The sequence below is a fragment of the Tursiops truncatus genome, chromosome 14 (genome assembly GCF_011762595.2).
Source record: "Tursiops truncatus isolate mTurTru1 chromosome 14, mTurTru1.mat.Y, whole genome shotgun sequence".
Taxonomy (NCBI): Eukaryota; Metazoa; Chordata; class Mammalia; order Artiodactyla; family Delphinidae; genus Tursiops; species Tursiops truncatus.
The window spans coordinates 65,094,805-65,116,341 of NC_047047.1; the positions used below are offsets into that span (position 1 = coordinate 65,094,805).

The 21,537-nt window shown below is 45.7% G+C and overlaps 1 protein-coding gene across 2 annotated transcripts in view; it reads right to left on the minus strand.

Moving 5' to 3' along the window:
- Positions 1-21,537, minus strand: part of LBH (LBH regulator of WNT signaling pathway) — an 88,878-nt gene that overhangs the window by 26,879 nt on the left and 40,462 nt on the right. The window lies entirely within an intron of this gene.

Genomic DNA, 21,537 nt, shown 5'->3' on the forward strand with positions numbered 1-21,537 from the left:
CTCGCAGCTCCCGCTGGCGGCGGCTCGGGGGCGCGCTCGGCTCTGCTCCCCGAGGGCAGTGGTTTGCTGCAGCTTCTAGCCCGGCCCCCACCCCACGACTCACACACTCAAACACGCGCGTGGCCACGCGCGCGCGCGCACACACACGCACGCAAGGGGACCGGAGTTCAATGTCAACGCTACTTCAGACCTACAATCCCGCGGGCGTTGGCGCCCCGCGCCCCTCTCCCTGCACACACCTCTGGGGCCGGGTGGGGGGGTACTTGGGGGCAGAGGACCGTGGTGTGAGGAGGGCGCCGGGGCCCGCTCCGGACGTGACCGCTCGGCGCGGGGGCGGGCGCCATCCCTCAACCAGTGCCCTCTTTTGTACCCACTCGCCGTCCCCGGCCCACACCTCGGGATCCCTCTTCAGCGTACATCCCCCAAACTAGGCCTTCCCCTGACATCCTCGCCCGTGGCACCTGGATTGCTGCGCCCGAGACGCGTCTCTTCTATCCCTGGGAAGATGCGTGCAAATGAGAGCACAGCTAAAAAAGAGGCAGTGGGAAGGTGGGAGGGGACGCGGAGCTGCGGGACCGAGTGCCCGCGGGGGTCACGTTAGCTTGCAAGGGACTGGTCTGCAGCCCTGAGCGCCGTGGAGGGTGCGCGAAAGGATGTGGTGTCGTCGTAGGGTTTTTCCATTGGACACATACACACCCGAGCCGTGGCGGGGGAACGGGGGTGCTGGAGGACGCCGCACAAGCACATCCCACCAGCCTTGGCTCCCAGATCTCCTCCAAGAAGAAGAAACAAAGAGCTTCAGCCGAACCCCTCCCACACTGCCCGGGAATTGCAACGCCGGGAGTCCCTCCGTGCGGTCAGGCTGCGCAGCCCCCAGAGCAGGGATGGGAGTCTGCCCCTCTGTGGCTGGAGTGCGTTGCTTCACACCTCTGCCACAGAGACTCCTGTAAAATGGCTTTATAACCCTGACTTAAGTGTGTACTGGGGACAGAGGAAGTCTATGTGTGTGTGGAGGGGGGAGGAGGGGTGACAGGGGGAGGACGGTATCCAAAACTAGGCAAAATGAAGTGTGCACTGAAGTCAGCTCTTTGAAAGATAGTGAATGTATTGAATCCATATATATGCGCTTAAAAGTAGAAACATCAGGTTTATCTCAGGTAAAGGAGGATAGGATTAATGGTGAGGGTTTAACAGTGGCAGGGCCATGAGGAGGCACTCATAATTTGATCAGCCCTCTCAAGCCAACCCAAATAAAAATAATCGCTAAGAATTGACAAGAATAATTAAATTAAAACTAACTTTGCTATTTTTAGTCATTCATATATACAACCTGAATAAAAACAGTGAACTTCCAATGAAAATGCAGCTTCAAGATCAGCCCCCTAGGGACTTCCCCGGTGGCGCAGTGGTTAAGAATCCACCTGCCAATGCAGGGGACACCGGTTCGAGCCCTGATCCGGGAAGATCCCACATGCCGCGGAGCAGCTAAGCCTGTGTGCCACAACTGCTGAGCCTGAGTTGTAGAGCCCGTGCTCCGCAACAAGAGAAGCTACCGCAATGAGAAGCCCGCGCACCACAACGAAGAGTAGCCCCCCGCTCGCCACAGCTAGAAAAAGCCTGAGTGCAGCAACAAAGACCCAACGCAGCCAAAAAATAAAATAAAATAAAATAAAAAAGATCAGCCCCCTAGTTGCTCCCTCCAACCAGAGAAATTCAGGAGCTTCTCGTCACCCCCATCTCCACTCCCTCCCCACAAGATAAATCAGAAATTGATTTGTGCTTCTAAGTACCACCTCCATTCTGCTCCTCTGGAGGTACTGTCCTGATGGAGGGCGATGATGCTTCTGTGGACAGGTGCCATGGTGGGGTGGGGATTCCAGGTGTGAGGTTACTGCCGCCAGGGGACTCTGTTTGTGCCTTGGGTGTAGGGTGGGGAAGCTTCTCAAAGGGTGGGTGTGACATGTCATCTACTCCACCAAAGGAGAAGCCAGTGCTTGGAGAACTGGTTTCCAGGCTGGACTTTCTGGGGCACTTAGAGGAGAGTGCCTGAGCTAGAGCCTGGGTGAGCAGAACTGATGCCTTCTGCCATCTCTCCCCAGTAGCAACCCGTGGCAAGGCCTGGCATGAAAGACTGTCTCACCACTCTTACACCAACAGCCGTGCATTACATCTTTGTGATTATTGCTTTGTGAAACTTTCAAAACTCAGAAAGCTACCCACACACACACACCCCTTAGTGTCAAAATGGCCTCATTTTTGAGAAGAGGATGGGAAGTAAGGCCTCCATCAGCAGATATCTGGCCTATCGGGCCTCTGGAAAAATTTCCTACGTTGGAGAACACTGAGGTAATTATCTTATGCTCCTCTTGGGGAAAATTTGTATTAATGCCAATTTTAGCTAAATTTCACCTCCGTCAGTAGGATGCAGTTGAAAGTAAGCCTTGAGTTGGGACCCCAAATCTATAGTTTCTGTTTCCCCTCTGGGTCCCCATGACACATTCATTCATTTGAAAACATGGGAAGCATAGGGCTAAACTTTTATACAACTATAACAAATATAACATTTCTCAATCCGAATACTCTCTATAGCACCTGGCAGGTTTTCAAAACATTTCCATGATCTCAACTTTCAAAAGAATGTAGAAAGATTACCATAGCACAACTTTACAAATATGCCAACAGAAGCTGAAATAAATGAAGGGGGTTTCCAAGGATCATACCGCCACTCTACTACATTGCTGTGGGCCACTGTGTTTCCTTCATCTCTCTAAAGACACAGGTTATTTTAACCTGCAGACTGACCATTTCTTCCCGATACCCCATGAGATAGGTTTCTATCTCTGCTTTCTTTGAATAAATGAAGAAACAGAAACACAAACGAATGAAGTTGCACTGAGCTGCAGAAACTTAGAGCTGAAAGAGACTTTCCAAATCACCGAGTCCAGTCTCCTCATTTTACAGGTGAGAAGACATCGAAGATTAAGTGGCATGTCCAAGGTCGCCAGGCTATTAAGTGGTATTGATGGAACCTGAACGCAGGCCTTCAAACTGCTGGTCAAATGTTCTTTCCACGACAACCCCACGCCTTGCATTGCACTTGCCAGGAAGTCAGCAACAGAAGTCAAACACACGACCCGGTCTCTTGAAACCCCCTGAGTCCACCACCACCATTTATTGAGCATTTACTATGTGCAGACCAGGGAACTAAATACGTTTCCGTAGTCCCTTCTCCTACCTTTGTCCCCAGGAACTAGAAAGTTGAATTGCAATTCTGCTTCGATAAAAATCCAAGTGTAATGAGAACTTTACAACTTGAAAAATCCAAGTTGTAATGCTTTCCAACATTACATAAATCCAGTTTCCCAGCTCCTTCTCACTCTCACCTAAAATAAGAGTTAAAAAAAAGAATAAAGGTACTGAGCTTTATATCTCAGACACCACTATGCCATGTATGCAGGACACGTCTCTAATTACTCATTGAGTAAAAAAGTCTCCATCCACATTCATTTAGCAACATATTCCCACACTTTATGTCCCTTCTGCCTTTGCAAAAAGGCAGTATTGCCCGCAATTTGCCTAGTAGTGGTGAAGCTGGTTCTTGGGTTAGCTAGAAGGGACTTCACAAGGTAAGTTTGCTGAGATACATTCCCATCTGTTAGAACACTTATGCCTCACAAACAACTTTAAGACAGAGGCACTATTGCCCCATTTTAGAGCTGAAGAAAGAGGTTCTGAGAGGTTAAGTAACGTGACTCTCAAATGGCTCAACTAAAATTTGACTCTGGGGCTTGTTGGTTCTAAAGCCTATATTTTCCCCACAATGCGACATTTATCCTCCCCTCTGTGGCTTTGTTTGTTTTAACAGCTAATCTATAAACTGAATACACAGGTGTTGATTCCAATAGCAAAGATCAGGACTACTTTGTGACCATCCAGTGGGGTAGTAGGGCTGGCAGAATAAAATTTCCCACCCTGGGAATCTAGGAATTTCTCAAACTATCAGTCAAAGGCTTGGGGTTTAAAAAAAAAAAAAAAAAAGTGAGTGGGAGAAAGGGAGTTTCTAGCCAATTTTTCAGTGAAATTCATTTGAGTATATAAGAAATCTGAAAGGCAAGAATGTGTGTGGGTTGATGTGAGGATGAAATGAGATAATGTTATGAAAACACTTGGTAAGTTGGAAAGCACTGAGCAGATGCACGGCTTGTTTTTAAGATGTGGAGGGGGAGGAAAGAAGGGGTTCGGCAGACATGATTGCATCTGCTTCAGTTTTTCACTTATTTCAACCACAGACTGCCCCATTTCCCCTGGAGCCCCTTGACTGAAGTTTCCAGCTTTTGTGGGGCAGACATCAGAGGCAAGCAGTGAAGCTCTGCCTGGTGGGCACTGCTGTGGTGCCAGAGTCCTAGCAGCTCCCCTCACACCCCATGGAGTTTTCGGTGCCTCCCAGCAAGCGTTCAGCTGGGTTCTGGGCACACGATGAATGAGCGGGCCTGAGAGTGTGGGCACGCTCTCCCACCTCGGCCGTTAAGGAATTAGCAGTCCATGACACAGAGCAACCCAAACCCACCAGACAGAATCCTCTAGCCTTCCACTGACTTTGCTCTAAGTCCTCAGCAAGTTGTGTAAACTCTCTGTCTCAGACTCCTAAAGCAATAAGGCAGGCAATAGCGTCTCTTTTTAGCTCTCAGGGCACTAATAAGGCTGAGAGAAGTTGCTTTAATAAATGCTCAAGGGCGAAGTGCTCTGCATCCTATCATCAGAGCCCTGCAGCCCAGTATGAAGCCCGTGGATGCTCTTGCCCTGTGCATCTCACGAGGAGCCTCCACCGTTCTGCCCAGAACGTTCTCACCCCCAAAAGAAGCCTGGGATCTGGCAGCCCATGAACTCTTGCCTTCCCAAATATCAAAGAGATTTCAGCCCTGGCTTATTCTTTATTTCTATCAAGGGGGCTTTGAACCAAAGGGATTTTTTCAGAGAAAGAAAACTCTATGGAATCTTTAGGGTCCAGGCTCTTAAAAGAAAACACTAAAACTGGAACCAGTTCAAGGCTCTCGTGTCCAATTAAGGAAATACTCACATTCCTGTCCTGGCTCTGGCCCTAGCGTGCTTTCTCTCTTTCCACATCTACACAGGAATGTACTTTAACAGCCAGAAAAGAGGTTACTATCACCAGGACACAGATCATATAGCAGAGGGCTCCTCGGGGTGGACTCCAGCAGGCTGATACCTTCCTCGAATTAGACAAAGAGCACAGACCACAGAACAATCCAAATTCCCTTCATACCACCCTATCCCCCGCCATTTCACCCACACCTCTGGACCAGAGAAACTCCATGGCTCCTGGGGGGTTAGGAAAAAAGAGAAAAACACTTACAATAGTTTCTTGTGAAGAAAAGCACTTTCAGTTTTCTTTTCAAATATACAGGATGTCAGCTAGCTTCCTCCAGGGCCAGCTGTGTCCCTCTTGATTTCACACCCACTGTTCCTCCTTGGAGGAACAAGCAGTGAATTATGCACGCTGAGCAGCTCCTTCTGAAGGCCTCTGCCAACTCTGTAACCCAAGCTAACACCAGCTCACTGGAGTCCCCCGTGTACTTCACACCCACATGGTGCCCAGCCTTGGGATCAGATAGCTGGGTCCATATTACACCTTCCTGACCTTTCAACAACAATTCTACCAACAGGTAGAATTAAGGCGGTATTAAGCACCTACTACATGCCAGATGGTGGAGTTCCAAGGAATTATTTTAGGAGGTCTTTAGTTCTCTCCCATCTCCATCACCCCCAAAACCATCTCAAATAGACACACACACTATGTGATAATAGGGGGTCTGATGGGCCAACACAGCTCTAAGACGAGTCACTAAATTGTTTTAGCGATCCCCTAAATAATTGTAAAGCCGAATAAAAACAGCATGTGTGCTATGTAAGTACCGTTTGCATATAAAAACCCGAGCCTCTGTGATTTGATTGAAATAAAACGAAATGTGTTGTCCTCCTCCAAAAAACAAAACAAAACAAAAACAAAAAAGCCCTATAGCCTCTACCCTTCCTACCAGATTTCCCATCTCTGAGTTCCCTTTATAAAGAAATCAGGGGTTGCCTCTGGTGCTTGGCATGGTGTCCGTCACTGGGGAGATTGGGAGATGCCAGCCCCTCTAGGACCATCTGACAGCTGTTGTGATAGAGATGTGAGCATGGGGGGTGTCGTGATTACTCTTGTCCTGGGGAGAAGGGTGCTGACTACCAGAATATAAATTCTACAAGGGCAAGGATTGAGTCTGTTTTGTTTACTGCTGTACCTTCACCACCTGGAAGGGTGCCTGGCACATGGTAGGCACTCAAGAAATAGTTGTTGAATAAATGAATGGTATCAGGAGAAGCGAAAGGGAAAGGATGCTACTGAGCTGGCCTCAAAGGATGGGTAAAAGCCAGAGAAAGGCGATGCTAGCAACAAGAACAGCATAAGCAAAGACCCAGGGGTGAGAAAGTGCCAGGGTGTGTTGGGAACCAGGAGTGAGCAAAAGAATCTAGAGCTTGGGGTGGGGGGACACTGGAGGCCCCTAGGCTCCAAGTCTGCATGTGAAATGCAATACTTATTTGTTAGGAAAGGGCCTTGTGCTCAGCCGCATGGGCTGTGCACCAAATTTCTGGCAGGAAAAATGTCTGGAACTTCTGTTAGCCAAACCAGTCCAGTTTTCCTCACCTCTACATTATTTGAGTTAACATCAGCATTTCTCCTCCAGTTGGGTGGGGCCTAAGCAGAAGTGTTAAGTAGGTCAGATTGAATTTATGTGAATCGTGTCTTCTGAGACTTCCCCTTTCCATCTCCTCTTGTTTCACACCTTTTTTCTGACCCGCCTCAGGCACCCACTGATCTCAAGAAACCCATGCTCCCTCCTACATATTGGCCTTCCAAACTCCAAAGCCATCTTTTTTTCTTTTCCAAAGAAAAATCCACTCTTCAACGCCCTAATGTCAGGCAGCTGCCAAGCAAGTGAACTTGATCTGCCAAATTCACACTATTGTGAGAACGACATGCTCACAGTACCTCCAGGGTCTCCAACTAATAGTGCCATTTCAGGCAGGCTGAGTGGGTGAGAGGGAAGATCTCTGTGGTCCCGGAGCCTGGAGTATGGTTGATGGTCGGAGGCTGAGGGGAAACCATGCCCTGAGAGGACAGAGAAGGAAGTGAACCCCTCAGAAGGGCTCGTGGGTGCAACCATGGGCACAATAGAAAACGACTTTCCTAGTCGGTCACAGCCCTTCTGGAGGGATCTGATGGGAATCTTTGACCCCAGCTCGAATCTGACGACAGCATTGGAGCAGATTAACGCCAGTGATCAATGGGGAGGGGTATAAAAAGTCTGGGCAGATCATTTTCTTCCTTCCTTTGTACTAAGAAGGGACGGAGTTTTAGACCAAAGGATACTTCTCCAAGTGGACCCCAGGCACCCAGCACCCTTGCCCAGGCCAGGCCAAGCAGCCCACGTGTGCACCAGGAGAGGTGGCCTTGACATCACTACTGAAGTCCTGCACCAGTGTGAGCAAAGCTGATGACAGGTCATGATGGCGAGGAAGGCCAAATGCCCTTTCACATGCTTGATGAGGCCCTGGGGCGTCAGAGGCTTCCATGAAGGGTTTCTAAGCCTTGCGAGTGGACGGCGTGGCACATGGGCTCGGGCAGAGCCGAGGACAGTACTGCTCACCAGCTACTGAGGACAGTGGGGCAGCTGGCCCCCACGTCCTCCACCCCCGACCCTGACATCAAAGCCTGAACTGCAGGACCCTTGCCTTGCATCTCCACCTGCCTTCTGAGAGAGCACCTGGCTGTCTCCTTCCTCATCACCCTGGCATCCTCTTTTTTTTTTTTTTTTTTTGCGGTATGCGGGCCTCTCACTGTTGTGGCCTCTCCCGTTGCAGAGCACAGGCTCCGGACGCGCAGGCTCAGCGGCCACGGCTCACGGGCCCAGCCGCTCCGCGGCATGTGGGATCTTCCCGGACCGGGGCACGAACCCGCGTCCCCTGCATCGGCAGGCGGACTCTCAACCACTGCGCCACCAGGGAAGCCCTGGCATCCTCTTAAGAAAGGAAAATCAGGGCTTCCCTGGTGGCGCAATGGTTAACAATCCACCTGCCAATGCAGGAGACACGGGTTTGAGCCCTGGTTCAGGAACATCCCACATGCTGCGGAGCAACTAAGCCCGTGCGCCACAACTACTGAGCCTGCGCTCTAGACCCGCAAGCCACAACTACTGAGCCCGCGTGCCACAGCTACTGAAGCCCGCGCACCTAGACCCTGTGCTCCATAACAAAAGAAGCCACCACAATGAGAAGCCCGCGCACCGCAACAAAGAGTAGACTCTACTCGCCACAACTAGAGAAAGCCTGCACACAGCAACCAGGACCCAGTGTAGCCAAAAATAAATAAATTAAATAAATTAATTAAAAAAAAAAAAAGAAAAAGAAAGGAAAACCAGAAATAGGGAAGGAGACCCTCCTGAGGCTGTTTTCTAACTTCACTCTTTAATGCCCTGATGTTACTATTGAAAAAAGCTAGAGCATTCCAGTCTTTCAGGAGGCTGGGGGCGGGCGGCCCCCACCCCTAGCCACAGGCTTTTTTTTATTTAGGGGTAGTTGGAGAACCCAACTGAAAGCCCTGACCCACTTCACTTCCTGTTCCTCACTGGAGGAGGTCTCCTCCACACATGTTCCCCAGGGTTATTCTCCTGTTATTGCCTCCACCTCCAGGACCCTAATGTTCCCCAGTTCTTACTAATTTCCTCACTTAAAAAGAAGAATATATAAAGACTAATGAATTACACACCATATATGATGTTGTCTGACATTCTTAATAAGAGAATGAACAGGTCTCTTTACTTGTCTGGCCTCAGTTTGCTCCTCTGTAAAATGGACCTTATATTCCCTGCCCTCAGCTCGTCACACATAAGGGTGCAGTCGGGGCAGACACTCTGCTTCCTTGGCAGAAAGGTACAGTGTTAAATTATTCTCTACTGGATCTGCTTGAAGATGAACAGTAAAAAGAAGGGATAGTGAAACCCACATCAATTATTTCATTTTGTTGCTTAACAGGAAAACATAGCAAAGGTAGCAACCCTTTCTTGTTTTCTGAGAGAGGCCAAGCCAGTTCTCTTAGAAGAGGATGATGCCAAATATAATGGTTGATAACCCATCTCTCCCTCTTCCCAGCACATTTCTCAGAGTATTTGCACTAGTCTTGCACTTGCCAATGCCTTGGCTAGAAGCACACGGTGTGTGAACTGCTGCATTTCCATCAAAGCCCAGGGAGGTTCCACCAGCCTTAATTGGCAGGCAGACGGCATCCCGCCTTCACAGCCTGCCCTTCTGCACATGGGGACACGAGCAGATGAAAGCTATTTGTTCAACAAGGAACATTAAGAAATACCCTGGTATTGAATGCCAGCAAGTCACCCAGCTCTTTTTTTGTTCTTGGGACCTCCACATGTCCACACAGGCACATACACTTACATGCCAGGGGCACCTCCGCAGTTGAACAAGTGCTCTGTTTTCTGGGTCTAAGGTAGGGAAATCACACTGACCTCAATCCAAATAGAAACAGAAACTTATCCAATTCATGTTGTTTTACCACTTTGTGTATAAGTGTTTGTCACAAGCAGCAACAAATACCTCCCAGTGACTACAGGGGAAACAGGTGTGAAGGACTGGTGTGATTCCAGTATCTGACATTCTCTTCCTTCCATAGAGCGATGACGGGGGGCAGTGGGGGCCATCACCGTGACAGGAGCCCGCACAGGTATAACCATCTGATGGCAAGTAAGGAGGGGCGAGCTGGAGCAAGGGAGGTCAGAAGGGGACCTGCTGTGATGGCCCAAGAGAGAGGTTGTGTCCATGGGAGGTGCAGATGACAAGGTGAGAGGCCATGCAGAGATGGAGGCTTTAGAACTCGGTAATTGTTTGGATGTGAGAGCAGAAGGGAGAAGGAATTGGAAAAGTCTTGAGCTTGGGTGACTGGAAAACTGCCACCATCCACTGGGAAAACAAAGCCCAGACGGGACTGATTTGGGGAGAAGAGGATCATGTCAGTTTTAGATGGGTGGGGCGTCCACGTGATGACTGCCTGTTGAGTTGCGGCTGTGGCTATAAGTGTTGTCACACCATCCACACTAGTTGTTTCTCTCACTCTGGGATCCCTGGTGGCTAAGGCTTCTGTTCTGAAGGTCAGGTCTGGCAAGTCTCTGTGCCGTGGGTGCTTTGAAGCTGTTGCAGACTAGGTTCTTCAGAGGCAGCTGTGGAGACAGGGTTTGGGGCCAACACTGATGAAAGGAAGGGGAAGAAGCAGGCTTGGGCCGAGAAGGAAGTCTAATGCAGGCTCAACAAATCTCAGCCAATCCTATGGGGAGCTGTGGGGGAAATATTACCTGTCAGAGTGTCCCGCATTGGGACAAAATGCCTGGGCCTTTGTTCTCCTGCATCTGCAGTGTGGGCTGTCCTGGGGAAGGCCTGATCTTGGCAGAGGAGGCCCTCTTCAGCCGAGGCTGACCTTGAAGGAGCTGGGAGCTGGATGCAGTCTGCTGACCCCACTCCCAGCAGCTGGGCAGCAGGTGCTCTCCTGAAGCGGATCCAGGTGGCACATTTCCATTTCTATCACAGACCCCAAAGCTTGCAACTCTGCTTTCTTGCCTCTCTTCCATTTGCCGTGCATCACGGAGGACCACAGCTTGGGGAATCCTCCTGGAACGGACAGATTAGATGCCAGCCCATCTTCTCCCTTTTGCAGGCAACAGAAGTAAGGCCCAGAGAGAGGAGTTGACTTTCCTCAGTTGTGACAGTCAGTGAGCGTGAACTCAGGACCAGCACTGGTCCTCTGGCTCCTCAGCCTGTGCTTTCCCAGGAAAAGAGACTGCTCTGTGCCCAGCAAGTCATGGCGGGCAGACCATTGCTCCCAGCTCGGGGATGGGCTACAGGTTGTGCCCCGTCTTCACCTTCATTGTCTGCAGATTTGCTGGGAGTGCTCAGGACGCACACCCCAAAATTAAGTGAGGTGGGCACAAGGCCTGGAGAGCAGACTAAATTCAGATTCGCAGAGAGGCAGGCGTGAGGAGTGCTTAGAAATCAGACTGTCAGATTACCAGAGCAGTTCCTTGCCTCTGATTTTTATCCTGGGACGAAGCCAGCTCCGCAGGGGTCATTCTGGAATCTTTCACAATTGCTCTCGATGGACTAGGCATTGGCATGGCCGTCAGCCTGCACTGGGCGAATTAGAGGAAACACCCCCATGAAACAACCCGTGGGACTTCCCATAGAGCTGGTGTTGAGGACACTCTTGATGACATTCCACTGTGTCTTCTGGTTCTCCCTCATGAAGCCCCATGGGGAACCTCAGCACCAGGAATAGCTGTGCTTCTCTGAAGCAGCTGCTTCATTTTTATAGCATAGGTGTAGTGAATGCTGTCCATGCTTTTCTTTTTTGCTTTGTAGGTTAGGAAGTCAGAGCTCGATTTAAGATAACTTAGGCCAAGTGCGTGGGACCTTAAAATATTTGATAAGGTATTGACCACACCAGGCTTAATCCTCTTCTTTTATTTTCCCTTCCTCCCATATTCCCTCTCCTTATTTTTTTTTAAAGTTTGCTCTCTTTTATGTGGTTTCCGTAAACTCCCTCAAATACTTTGTAGGATGATGTAATATGTAAATAACAAAATTAAATGTGACTTTTTGGAGGCCTTCAATTTGTCTTGGGACTTGCTGCTCTGAGTATTTTCTTCTGTGTAACAAGGATGGAGTTGTAATGGCTTCCAGGAGGACCTGAACCTGGCCTTCCCCACCCTGCAGTACAAATCATGGTCGCATCTTGGAACCACTATGGATGAGGTTCAAATGCTAATGGAGTCCTAGAGCAGTCCGACTTCCTAAGTGGTCACCAGAATTCAGGTCTTCCAAGGGTCTGGGGGAGAGTATCATATTTTTCCCACTTTGCCCTGTGTGTGGCCAGGACCAGCTAGCTGGATTGCCTTGCTGGTTGAGATGCAGATGTGATGCAAGTTCATACCCGGAAGTTGTCTGGGTTTTGCAAGGGCACATCACAGTTCTTGGAGGTATTTAAATATCTCCAGGTGGGTCAGTCAATTACAACTGCCTTCACGCTGGTGTTTACACAAGCTGGGGCATTTTTTTTCCCTCCTGCAGTCCTAAATGGCCCTTAAGAGGCATTCTTTCCAAGCTGACACATCAAAGCATCTCCTCCTGGTATTTAGAATCTTAAACCGCATTTCCTAGGGGTGAACACATCAGTACAATAGGGATTTGAAAACCAGACGTGTCCACCTTTCTGAGTGACTATCTCTACTGTGGCCAGGGCTTACTGGGCCAAACATTCACTCCAGGATTCCTGAAGTCCTGTGCTTGGCCCTGATGATTCTGTACAAAAGGAATTATTCATTCTCGGATGTCAAGTGGGCCGATCACCACAAGCAGACAACGCCCAGCCCTACACAGGGTGTGTATTATCCTTTGTCTTTGGGTTATTTCAGATCGTGGGGAAGGGGAGGGAAGATAGTAATGAAAGGTTTTGGAAATGACACTTACAGAGCAGGAATTAACCTCTCTTAGCCTCAAGTTCCTTGTCTGCCAAGGAAGGGGCAGGGATAATAATGCCTACCTTGCAGAGCTGGTATGAAGAGTAAAAGAGCTCAGTGACAGAAGACACCTGGTACAGCACCTGTCACAGAGTCAGACGGGGCTCCTTAAATGGTAACTATTTCGACCGTGTAAAATGCACACGGTCATCTCAACATTGAGGCTTTGCCAGCTCACAGTGTGCTCCATAGACCAGCACCATCAGTATCACCCGGCAGTTTGTTAGAAATGCAATTTCTCAGCCCTGCCCCAACCTGCTGAATCAGAAGCTGCATTTTAAGGAGATCCCCAGGTGACCATATGCACATTACAGTTTGAGAAACATCAAATTAAGGGACGTCTGTTTTACCTTTGAATCTGGTGGATTTGATGGCATTTCTCTTGGCAGCCACAGTCAGTAAATGAGTCTGTCAGTCAAATCTAGGCAATATTTACCTAACACAGCCTGCTTGGGGCCAGGCTGGCTCTGCGGTAGCTCTGGCCAGCCCGTGGCTTGCCCTGCTCACCTGCCTGCCGCGGTCACCTGCCCAGTGGCCAAGGCTCCGGGGAGATGGAGGGCCCCTTGTTTACAGGGCAAGCACAGATAAGGTTTCTCACAGCCCCACCTGAGCTCCTGAGCCAAGGTAAACTTGCTCTCCAGAATCGCTCCCTGACTGGAAAATGTGTCAGTCTATTTATTTCTCACTCCCACTGGAAAAAAGGTGGGGTGGGGGGGAGTGGTTTGTCATGATGTCATTCTTTCCACGGAACTTCTCAAAGGCATCAAATTTCACGGTGACTTCCAGGCACTGCTTGTGTTTCGCTCCACAGTACAGAACAGAACTGGCCAGAAGCACAAGTTTCTCTTCCTTCTCCCAGCTCTCTGCCCCCTTCCTCCTTCTCTTTCTGGGGTTTTCACTCCCTGAGGGTTCTGCAGGCAGCCCTGCAAAAGGAACCTGGGAGCCACGAGGTGTGGAAAGTTTTCTTAGCATTTCTCTCACAGGTGACCTGTGTCTGGGGAAACAGTTGCTGGTTGGTGGGGATGGAGGGCAGGTGCTGGCTCTAAGTGGGTAGGGAAGGAACTCTCTGGGGGCAAGGTTAGCACTTTCCAACACATCAGAGAATTAGGAACAAAGGGTGAAATGATTTTTCTAAAACCATACAAAGAGTCAGCAACAATTGGGACCATTGCATTCATCACAATTCTTGTTTACATTTCTCTGGAGAAGAGCTGAGACTTTCTGATTGGAAAGTCTGGCTCCCACAATCTGACCAGAGAGCACTGGAGGAAATCGGGACTCGTGCTAGGAGTGCGAGCCCATCATTCATTCCCTTTGTCAATACATCAAGATGTCCTGTCATTCAACATTGCTTCCATCTCAAGTCTGAGGTACTTACTAAGAAAATGAGAATTAATAGAATAAGAGAAGGGCATTATGCAGACCAATAAAGACAATGTGCCGTGAACTGAGAAATATGATTAATCCAGTCCAATTTAAAAACTTTAAAAAATGTATTTGTAATATTTCAACATGTAGATAAAATCAGAGACTAACACAGTGAACACCTATGGACACACTTCACAGCTATATCAGTCAGGACAGAGTTGGTTGTGCTGTGGTAACAAACATCCCCAAATTTCAGTGGCCAAGAGCAATAAAGGTTCATCTCTCACTCATCCACCTGTACTCCACAGGTTATCTGGAAATATCATGTCTGCTTAGGGCCTGGGGAGGAGAGAAACTTTGTCTCTGGGCTGCCATGTTGGCCAACACTTTTGTGCACTGACACCAGAAATGTAAGTCACTTCCACTTCAGTTCATTGGCCAAAGTCTCCAGGCTACCCCTAACTTCAAAGTGAATGGAAAATGCAATCTTACCATGGGCCTGGAAAGCAGAGAGCCAGAAATATTCAGTGGACAGCATTAATGATGGCCACATCAGCTTTAGAAAATATTAGTATATTGTCTTATTTGCTTCAGGTCTTCTTACTTCAAAGAAAGTAAATATTAGAGACACAGCTGAGTTTCCCTCTGTCCTCTTCCCCACTCCATTCTCCTCTCTCATTTCCCAGAGTGAAGCACTGTTTTGAATTCAACATCCTCGTGCATGTTTTTATATTTTTTATTATATTTATTGCATTTTTATGTATCCATAAACATTATAAAGTATTATTATGCTTTTAAACTATACATGTATATGTGTGTGTATACATAATCATAATCTTCTGCAATGTGCATTTCTCCCCTAGCATTACAATTATGAGATTTTCATCTATGCTGACACACACTGTACTGTATTCCATTGTATAACTATAATACAATTTAGTCATCCAGTCTCATGGACTTTTAGGTTGTTTCCATGTGGCAGCATACATCTTAATACATGTCTCCTTGTGCATATATTCAAGACTGTACGCCTAGGAGTGGGATTTCTGGACACGACCACCTACAACTTTACTAGTAACAGCCAAATTGCTCTCCAGAATACTTGTATCAATTTACAATCCCACCAGCAGTGAATGAGGCTCCATGACATAACAGATCTTTGCCAGCACTTGGCATTGTCTAACATAAATTTTTGCTGAGCTGGTGGGTGTGTATGGTATAACATTACTGTTTTAATTGGTATTTCTTTGATTAATAGTGAAAGCAAGCATCTCTCTGTATTTTTATTGACCTCCCGGGGTTCCTCTTCTGCAAATCGATAGTTTATATTCTTTGCCCATTTCCCCCCATGTGTTGTTTATCTTTTTCTAATTAATTTTAGAGATTTCTTTACATGTTATAGTCACTGAAAATATCTTCTCCCAGGCTATGGCTTGTTTTTCACTTTGTTGTAGTGGCCTTTTGTTGTGTAGAAGTTAATTTTAATGTAGTCAAAATTATCCATTTTTTCTGGTTTCTATTTGTGTGTGTGCATTTCTTAGAGAAATCCTTCTTTATCTTAAAGTCATGAAGAATTTTTCTATAGTTTCATCTTGTATCTTAAACTTTTGCTTTTTGTTTTTATTGAAGAATTCTTTAATCTACCTGGGGTTGATTTAGGGTAGAAATCTACTTTTGTATTTTCCATATGAAAACAGTTGCTCCTTAGACTCGTTTACTAAATAGATCCACACTGATTTGTGACATCTCTGCCTTATATTCTTTCCAAGTGCAGGTGGGCCAGTGGCTGGGCTCTCTATTCTGCTCCATTGGTCTATCCTTTTGCCCAAATGCTATTGTCTTCATTACTAAATATTTTGATGATAAGTCTTGATATCTGGTAGGGTAAGCTCTTCTACCTTGTACTTTTTCAAAATTGCTTCTCAGTTATTCTTGGCCCTTTCCTCTTCCAAATCACTTTTGGGATCAGATTGTCTAGTTCCAAACAAAACAAAACACCCTGTTGGACTTTGATTAAAATTCCATAGATGAATTTGACATCTTTATGATTTTGAATGTTCCTATTTATTCATTTCATTTTGTATGACATGTGATTATGATTTCCAAACCCTCCATAAGACTCCTCATTTCCTCCTCTGCTCCCCTCTCCAACCCTTCCCACTTTTACTCAAGCATTGCTTACTTCCTATTTCTTATTGCAGCTTCAGTATTTTTACTTGTATTTCTTTTTTTAAAAATTTATTTACTTATTTTAATTTTTGGCTGCGTTGGGTCTTCGTTGCTGCACACGGGCTTTCTCTAGTTGCAGTGAGTGGGGGCTACTCTTGGTTGCGGTGCATGGGCTTCTCATTGCGGTGGCTTCTCTTGTGGAGTACGGGCTCTAGGCACACAGGCTCAGCAGTTGTGGCTCTCAGGCTCTAGAGCACAGGCTCAGTAGTTGTGGCACACAGGTTTAGTTGCTCCGCGGCATGTGAGACATTCCCGGACCAGGGCTCAAACCTGTGTCCCCTGCATTGGCAGGCGATTCTTAACCACTGCGCCACCACGGAAGCCCTTTACTTCTATTTCTTATCTGCTTCAAAGATCTCCTAATTCTTCCAACTTTTCCCAGTGTGCAAAAGGTAAAACCTAGACACATATCATAACGACAAAGGGTAAAGAAAAGGGTTCCAATAGTCTCCTATGAGCAGATATGACAGCATAATTACATATAGGGGGGTGCACAATAATCTTTTCTGATCTTCAGGAGGTAGTATGGGAAAGAGGCCATTCTGCTGAGTTTGAATCCCAGCTCTATCATTTACCAACTCCAATTTTGGGCAAATTACTTAACCTTACTCTGCCTCAGTTTTCCCTTCTGTAATGTAGGGATGAAAATATTAATTATCTCACAGCATTAGTATGAGAAATAAATAAGTTAATGTATGTAAAGTGCCTGGTATATTGTGTGTTATCTATTATTGTCATTACTAAGATAGGATTACCATGGCATACCAGGAATGTGGCTAGTTTGAATGTTCAAACTAGATAATGTCAGAGTAACTCAGTAATCTTAACACCAGACAGAGAACTTACTGGTTAGTGTTGTATCCTCTCATTAGGTAGAAGGGCACCAGCCACATTATTGCAGGTTTAATCATTAGTGGTCCTCAGTGGTGCTAGTTTAGTGTTAACCATGTTGCAAATTTCACAGAATCTTTGAGTTCAGGGTTGGATGGTGCCCAAGAAAATCAAATCTAATTTCTTACCTCATGCTTGAAACCTCTTAAAATAAAGCTATAGAAGAGGAAGACTTTTATGAAAGAAGATCAGAAAAGCAAGAATATTGAAAGGGTATCAGATCTACTTAAAAAATAAAACTGAGGAGATGGTAGAAAATAGTATGAATCAATAAAGTTTCAAAGATTGCTGGGAGTGGCCATTAAGAGAAGCTGAGGGCTTCCCTGGTGGCGCAGTGGTTGAGAGTCTGCCTGCCGATGCAGGGGACACGGGTTCGTGCCCTGGTCCGGGAAGATCCCACATGCCGCGGAGCGGCTGGGCCCGTGAACCACGGCCGCTGAGCCTGCGCGTCCGGAGCCTGTGCTCTGCAGCGGGAGAGGCCACAACAGTGAGAGGCCGGGCGTACCGCAAAAAAGAAAAAAGAGAAGCTGAAAGTAAGGGGGGTGGTTCTAAAGAGCTGATAGCCTGGGTCCAAAAGAGAGAATTTCATTCAGAAAAATGTCTGTGCCTTGGACACCAAGGGCATATTCTCAAGAGTCCACATTACTGCCTAAATGGGTTATTTGAAGGTCTTGGAACAACCGCTCCCCTCTTCCTGCCACCAGGCTGCCAAGAGACCTGGTACTTCTACTTTTGTGTTAAGACCTTGGGTGCCCTACTGAAAGAATATATATATATATAATTTATGAGGAGTAAGCCCATATCATCCAAGGAACACTTAGATTGAATTCCTCAGCTTAGGCCTAGCTAAGAGCAGGACATAAGTTATATACATAGCAAAAGAAGTTCTGCTGGGCAGAGGGGAAGGGAAATGCTCTGGGCGTTGGGACCCTCTTACAAGCAGGGAAGGTCAGAATGGAGCCTCAATGAAACCAGAGCAGGGAATGGTGGGGGGATGGAGTGAGGTAATACAGTATAGGGTTGTGAGTGAGGGTGTGGGAGGGGAGGGTGAAGGGTGGATGGAATCACCCACCTGGAGTTGGCTCTAGCTCCCAGAGGTTTCTTTCAAATGATCTGAAGAGCCACAGACCTGTGGGGAGTCTTGACCCCCTCCAAGGAAGCAGGGTTAGATCAAGGCCCACATGTGCCCATGTGGGAATCTCCCTTCTGAACGCAGACTCCAGGGTCAGAGAGTTTTACATGCACTGTGGTTTGTCCCTGATGAGAGCAGCACCCTGTTTACAAGCACTTAAATATTTTTTTGCTGCCCCTTACACCCCTGGAAGCTGGAAAGGACAGTAACATTCTCCCCAAGATATGGAAGAGAACACTGAGGGTCAAAGAGGAGGGCAACTTGCCATTGGTTCCACAGCTGGACAGGAAGGAGTCAGACAGGCCACACATCGGGAGCCCCACAGCTGCCAGAAGGGAGCTTTGAGCCAAATGGAGAGCTGGTCAAAGCTATGGCAGGCACTCACCCCAGGTCATTATCTTAGAACATGACTGGGCTGGGCTGGCTGCCCTAGGTGTTTCCTCCCACAGGGAGGGCTCTGCTAAGGAGCTGCCACCCTGTAGAGGTCATACACCTGGGTGTGGGCACACAGTACTGTCATGAGGCTTGGTTGCTGCCCCGGCTGCAACAGCACCTCCTGCTCTAGCCCTGTGGTCACCGCCACTCCTCCATTCTCTTCATTCATTCATTCAACACACAGTGAGCACTGACACACTAAGAATACAGAGGCAAAATAGGCCCCTATCACGGCCTTTTAGCGTGGGGGAAGGAGGCAGTGGCTAAGCAGACGAGGGCAACGAAATCTTGACTCTCTTTTCAAGAGCGGGAGGATAGTGAAGTGGTTAGTATCACAGACTTTGGAGCCAGAATGGGAAAATGAATTAAGGCAGGAGGATATATTTGAAGGTATCGTAATTGAGAATGTTGTAGAAATAAAGAAAATATAAAACTTCTGTTGAAAGGATTCAGTGTTAAACAAGATAGATAAAAAAAGGAACTCACACCTAGAAATATTGTAGTAAAAGTTAAGAACATTAACAACAAGGAAAATTCTCAAAATATTTATAAAGAAAAAGTAGATCAATGAAAAAGGAAAAAGAATCAGAATTATATGAAACCTCAATAACAAAAATGCATACAAGAAAGCAATGAAGTAATATTTTTAGTGTTGGTGGAAAAGGACTTCAAACCTAGAATTTTATATCCAGCCAAAACATCATTTAAATGCAAGTAAAATAAAAGTAGTATCAAGTATATAAGGCTTCAGAGGGCTTACTCCAAACCCCTTTTGAAACATTCTTAGAGCCAATTTTTCAATGCAGGAAATTAGAAAAAAGCTCCAGAATAAACCTAGAAGGAGGAAGAGGAGAAGGATGAGGGAGGAGGAGGAGGAGGAGAAGAAGGAAGAGGAGCAGAAGGAGGGGAGGAAAGGAAAACATAACATAATGTCAGAAATCAGAGAGACAGAGTGCAGAAACAACAAGACATTAAGCTGGTTTCTTGAAAAGGTTGTAAAATATACAAATAGTATATGACAAAGTTAGAAGAAGAAAAAAGATATGTAAACATGCAATTAATATTGAAAGAAGCACCAGCACAAAAAGTTTTAGACTAACAATATTATGAAAAATTGAAATTTGGAGACATTAAAATTGATACAATTCTGGAAAAATATGAAATTCCAAAGTTGCAACAGTAATAAACAGCAAACTGAATTGTCAAGTATTCAATAAAGAATTACAGTGTAATCAAAGACCTCTCCTCTTCCTGAAAAGCCCTAGGCTCAGATGGTTTTACAGATAAGTTCCACCTAATCATAAGGATGAGATAATACCCTGACATATACAAACTGTTCCAGAAAATAGAAATCAGTTTCGCCTTTGTTATAAGACTGGTCTAACCTTCATTACAAAGTCAGATAAGGATGGTAAAAAAAAAGAAACAAAAAACTATAAGGCTATTTCATGTTTGAATATTGATATGAAATTCTACATAAAATATTACCTAACTGTATCCAAGAGTGTATTTAAAAAGTTATGACCAAGTAAGGTTTATTTTTAGAATACACGAAAGTTTAATGTGAGAAAAAACTATTAATGTAATTTTTACCATTAATGAACAGAAGAAGAAAAATTTCATGATTATCTCAAGAAATGTTTTAAAAAACATTTGAACTTTTATTGTGAAAACCATTTGTATCAAATAAACACTTCTGAATTTTTTTAAAAAGTCTCCAAAAAAACTAGAATAAATGTTTATTTTCTCAACTTGATGAAGGCTATATATTAAGTGTCTACAACATATATATTACATGGAGAAAGTTTAGGTTCATCCCCACAATCAAGGGTGCCTGTTATCACTGCTATGGCTCAGCATAGTACTAGAGACCTAGCTAAAGCAATAAAAATCAGAAAAATAAATAAGAGCTATAGGAAGGAAAGAGAGAGAACTCTGACCGACCACACTGACAACTCAACATAATAAAAAAATTATTAGCACTAATAAGAAAGCTCAGCGTTTGCTCAATGAAGATATCACAAATATCTTTCTTCTATTGATATATCACCTATAAAAAGTATATTAAAATAGAAAATATATGAAAAACATACAGTTTTTTTCAAAATAGCAAAAACAAAACAAGCCATGATGTATTTGAGTATCATTCTTACAAAAGAAGCATAATACCTTTAAAGAGAAAAAAATTAAACAAAAAAATCAGACCTACAGAATGGGAGAAAATATTTGCAAATCATATATCTGATAAGGGGTTAAAATCCAAAAAATATAAAGAGCTCATATAACTCAACAGCAAACAAACAAATGCTCTGATTTTTTTTTTAAGAGACCTCTTTCTAGAGAAGACATACAAATGGCCAACAGGTAAAAAGGCACTCAGCATCACTAATCATCAGGGAAAGTCAAATCAAAAGCACAATGATATATTACCTCACACCTGTTAGAATGACTGTCCTCCAAAAGGCAAGAGATAACAAATGCTGGCAAGGATGTAAAGAAAAGGGAACCCTTCTGCACTGTGGGTGGGAATGTTAACTGGTGCAGCCACTATGGAAAACAGTATGGAAGTTCCTCAAAAAAATTAAAAATAGAACTACCATATGGTCCAGCAACCCCACTTCTAGATATATATCCAAAGGAAATGGAAACAGGATTTCTAAAAGAAATCTGGACTCCCATGTTCTTTGCAGCATTTTATTCAGGATAGCCAAGATTGAAAACAACCTAAGTGTCTGCCAGTGGATGAATGGGTAAAGAAGATGTGAGATACAGATACAGATATAGACATAATCTCACATCTTCTCTATCCATTCATGTTTTATATATATATGAATGTTATTCAGC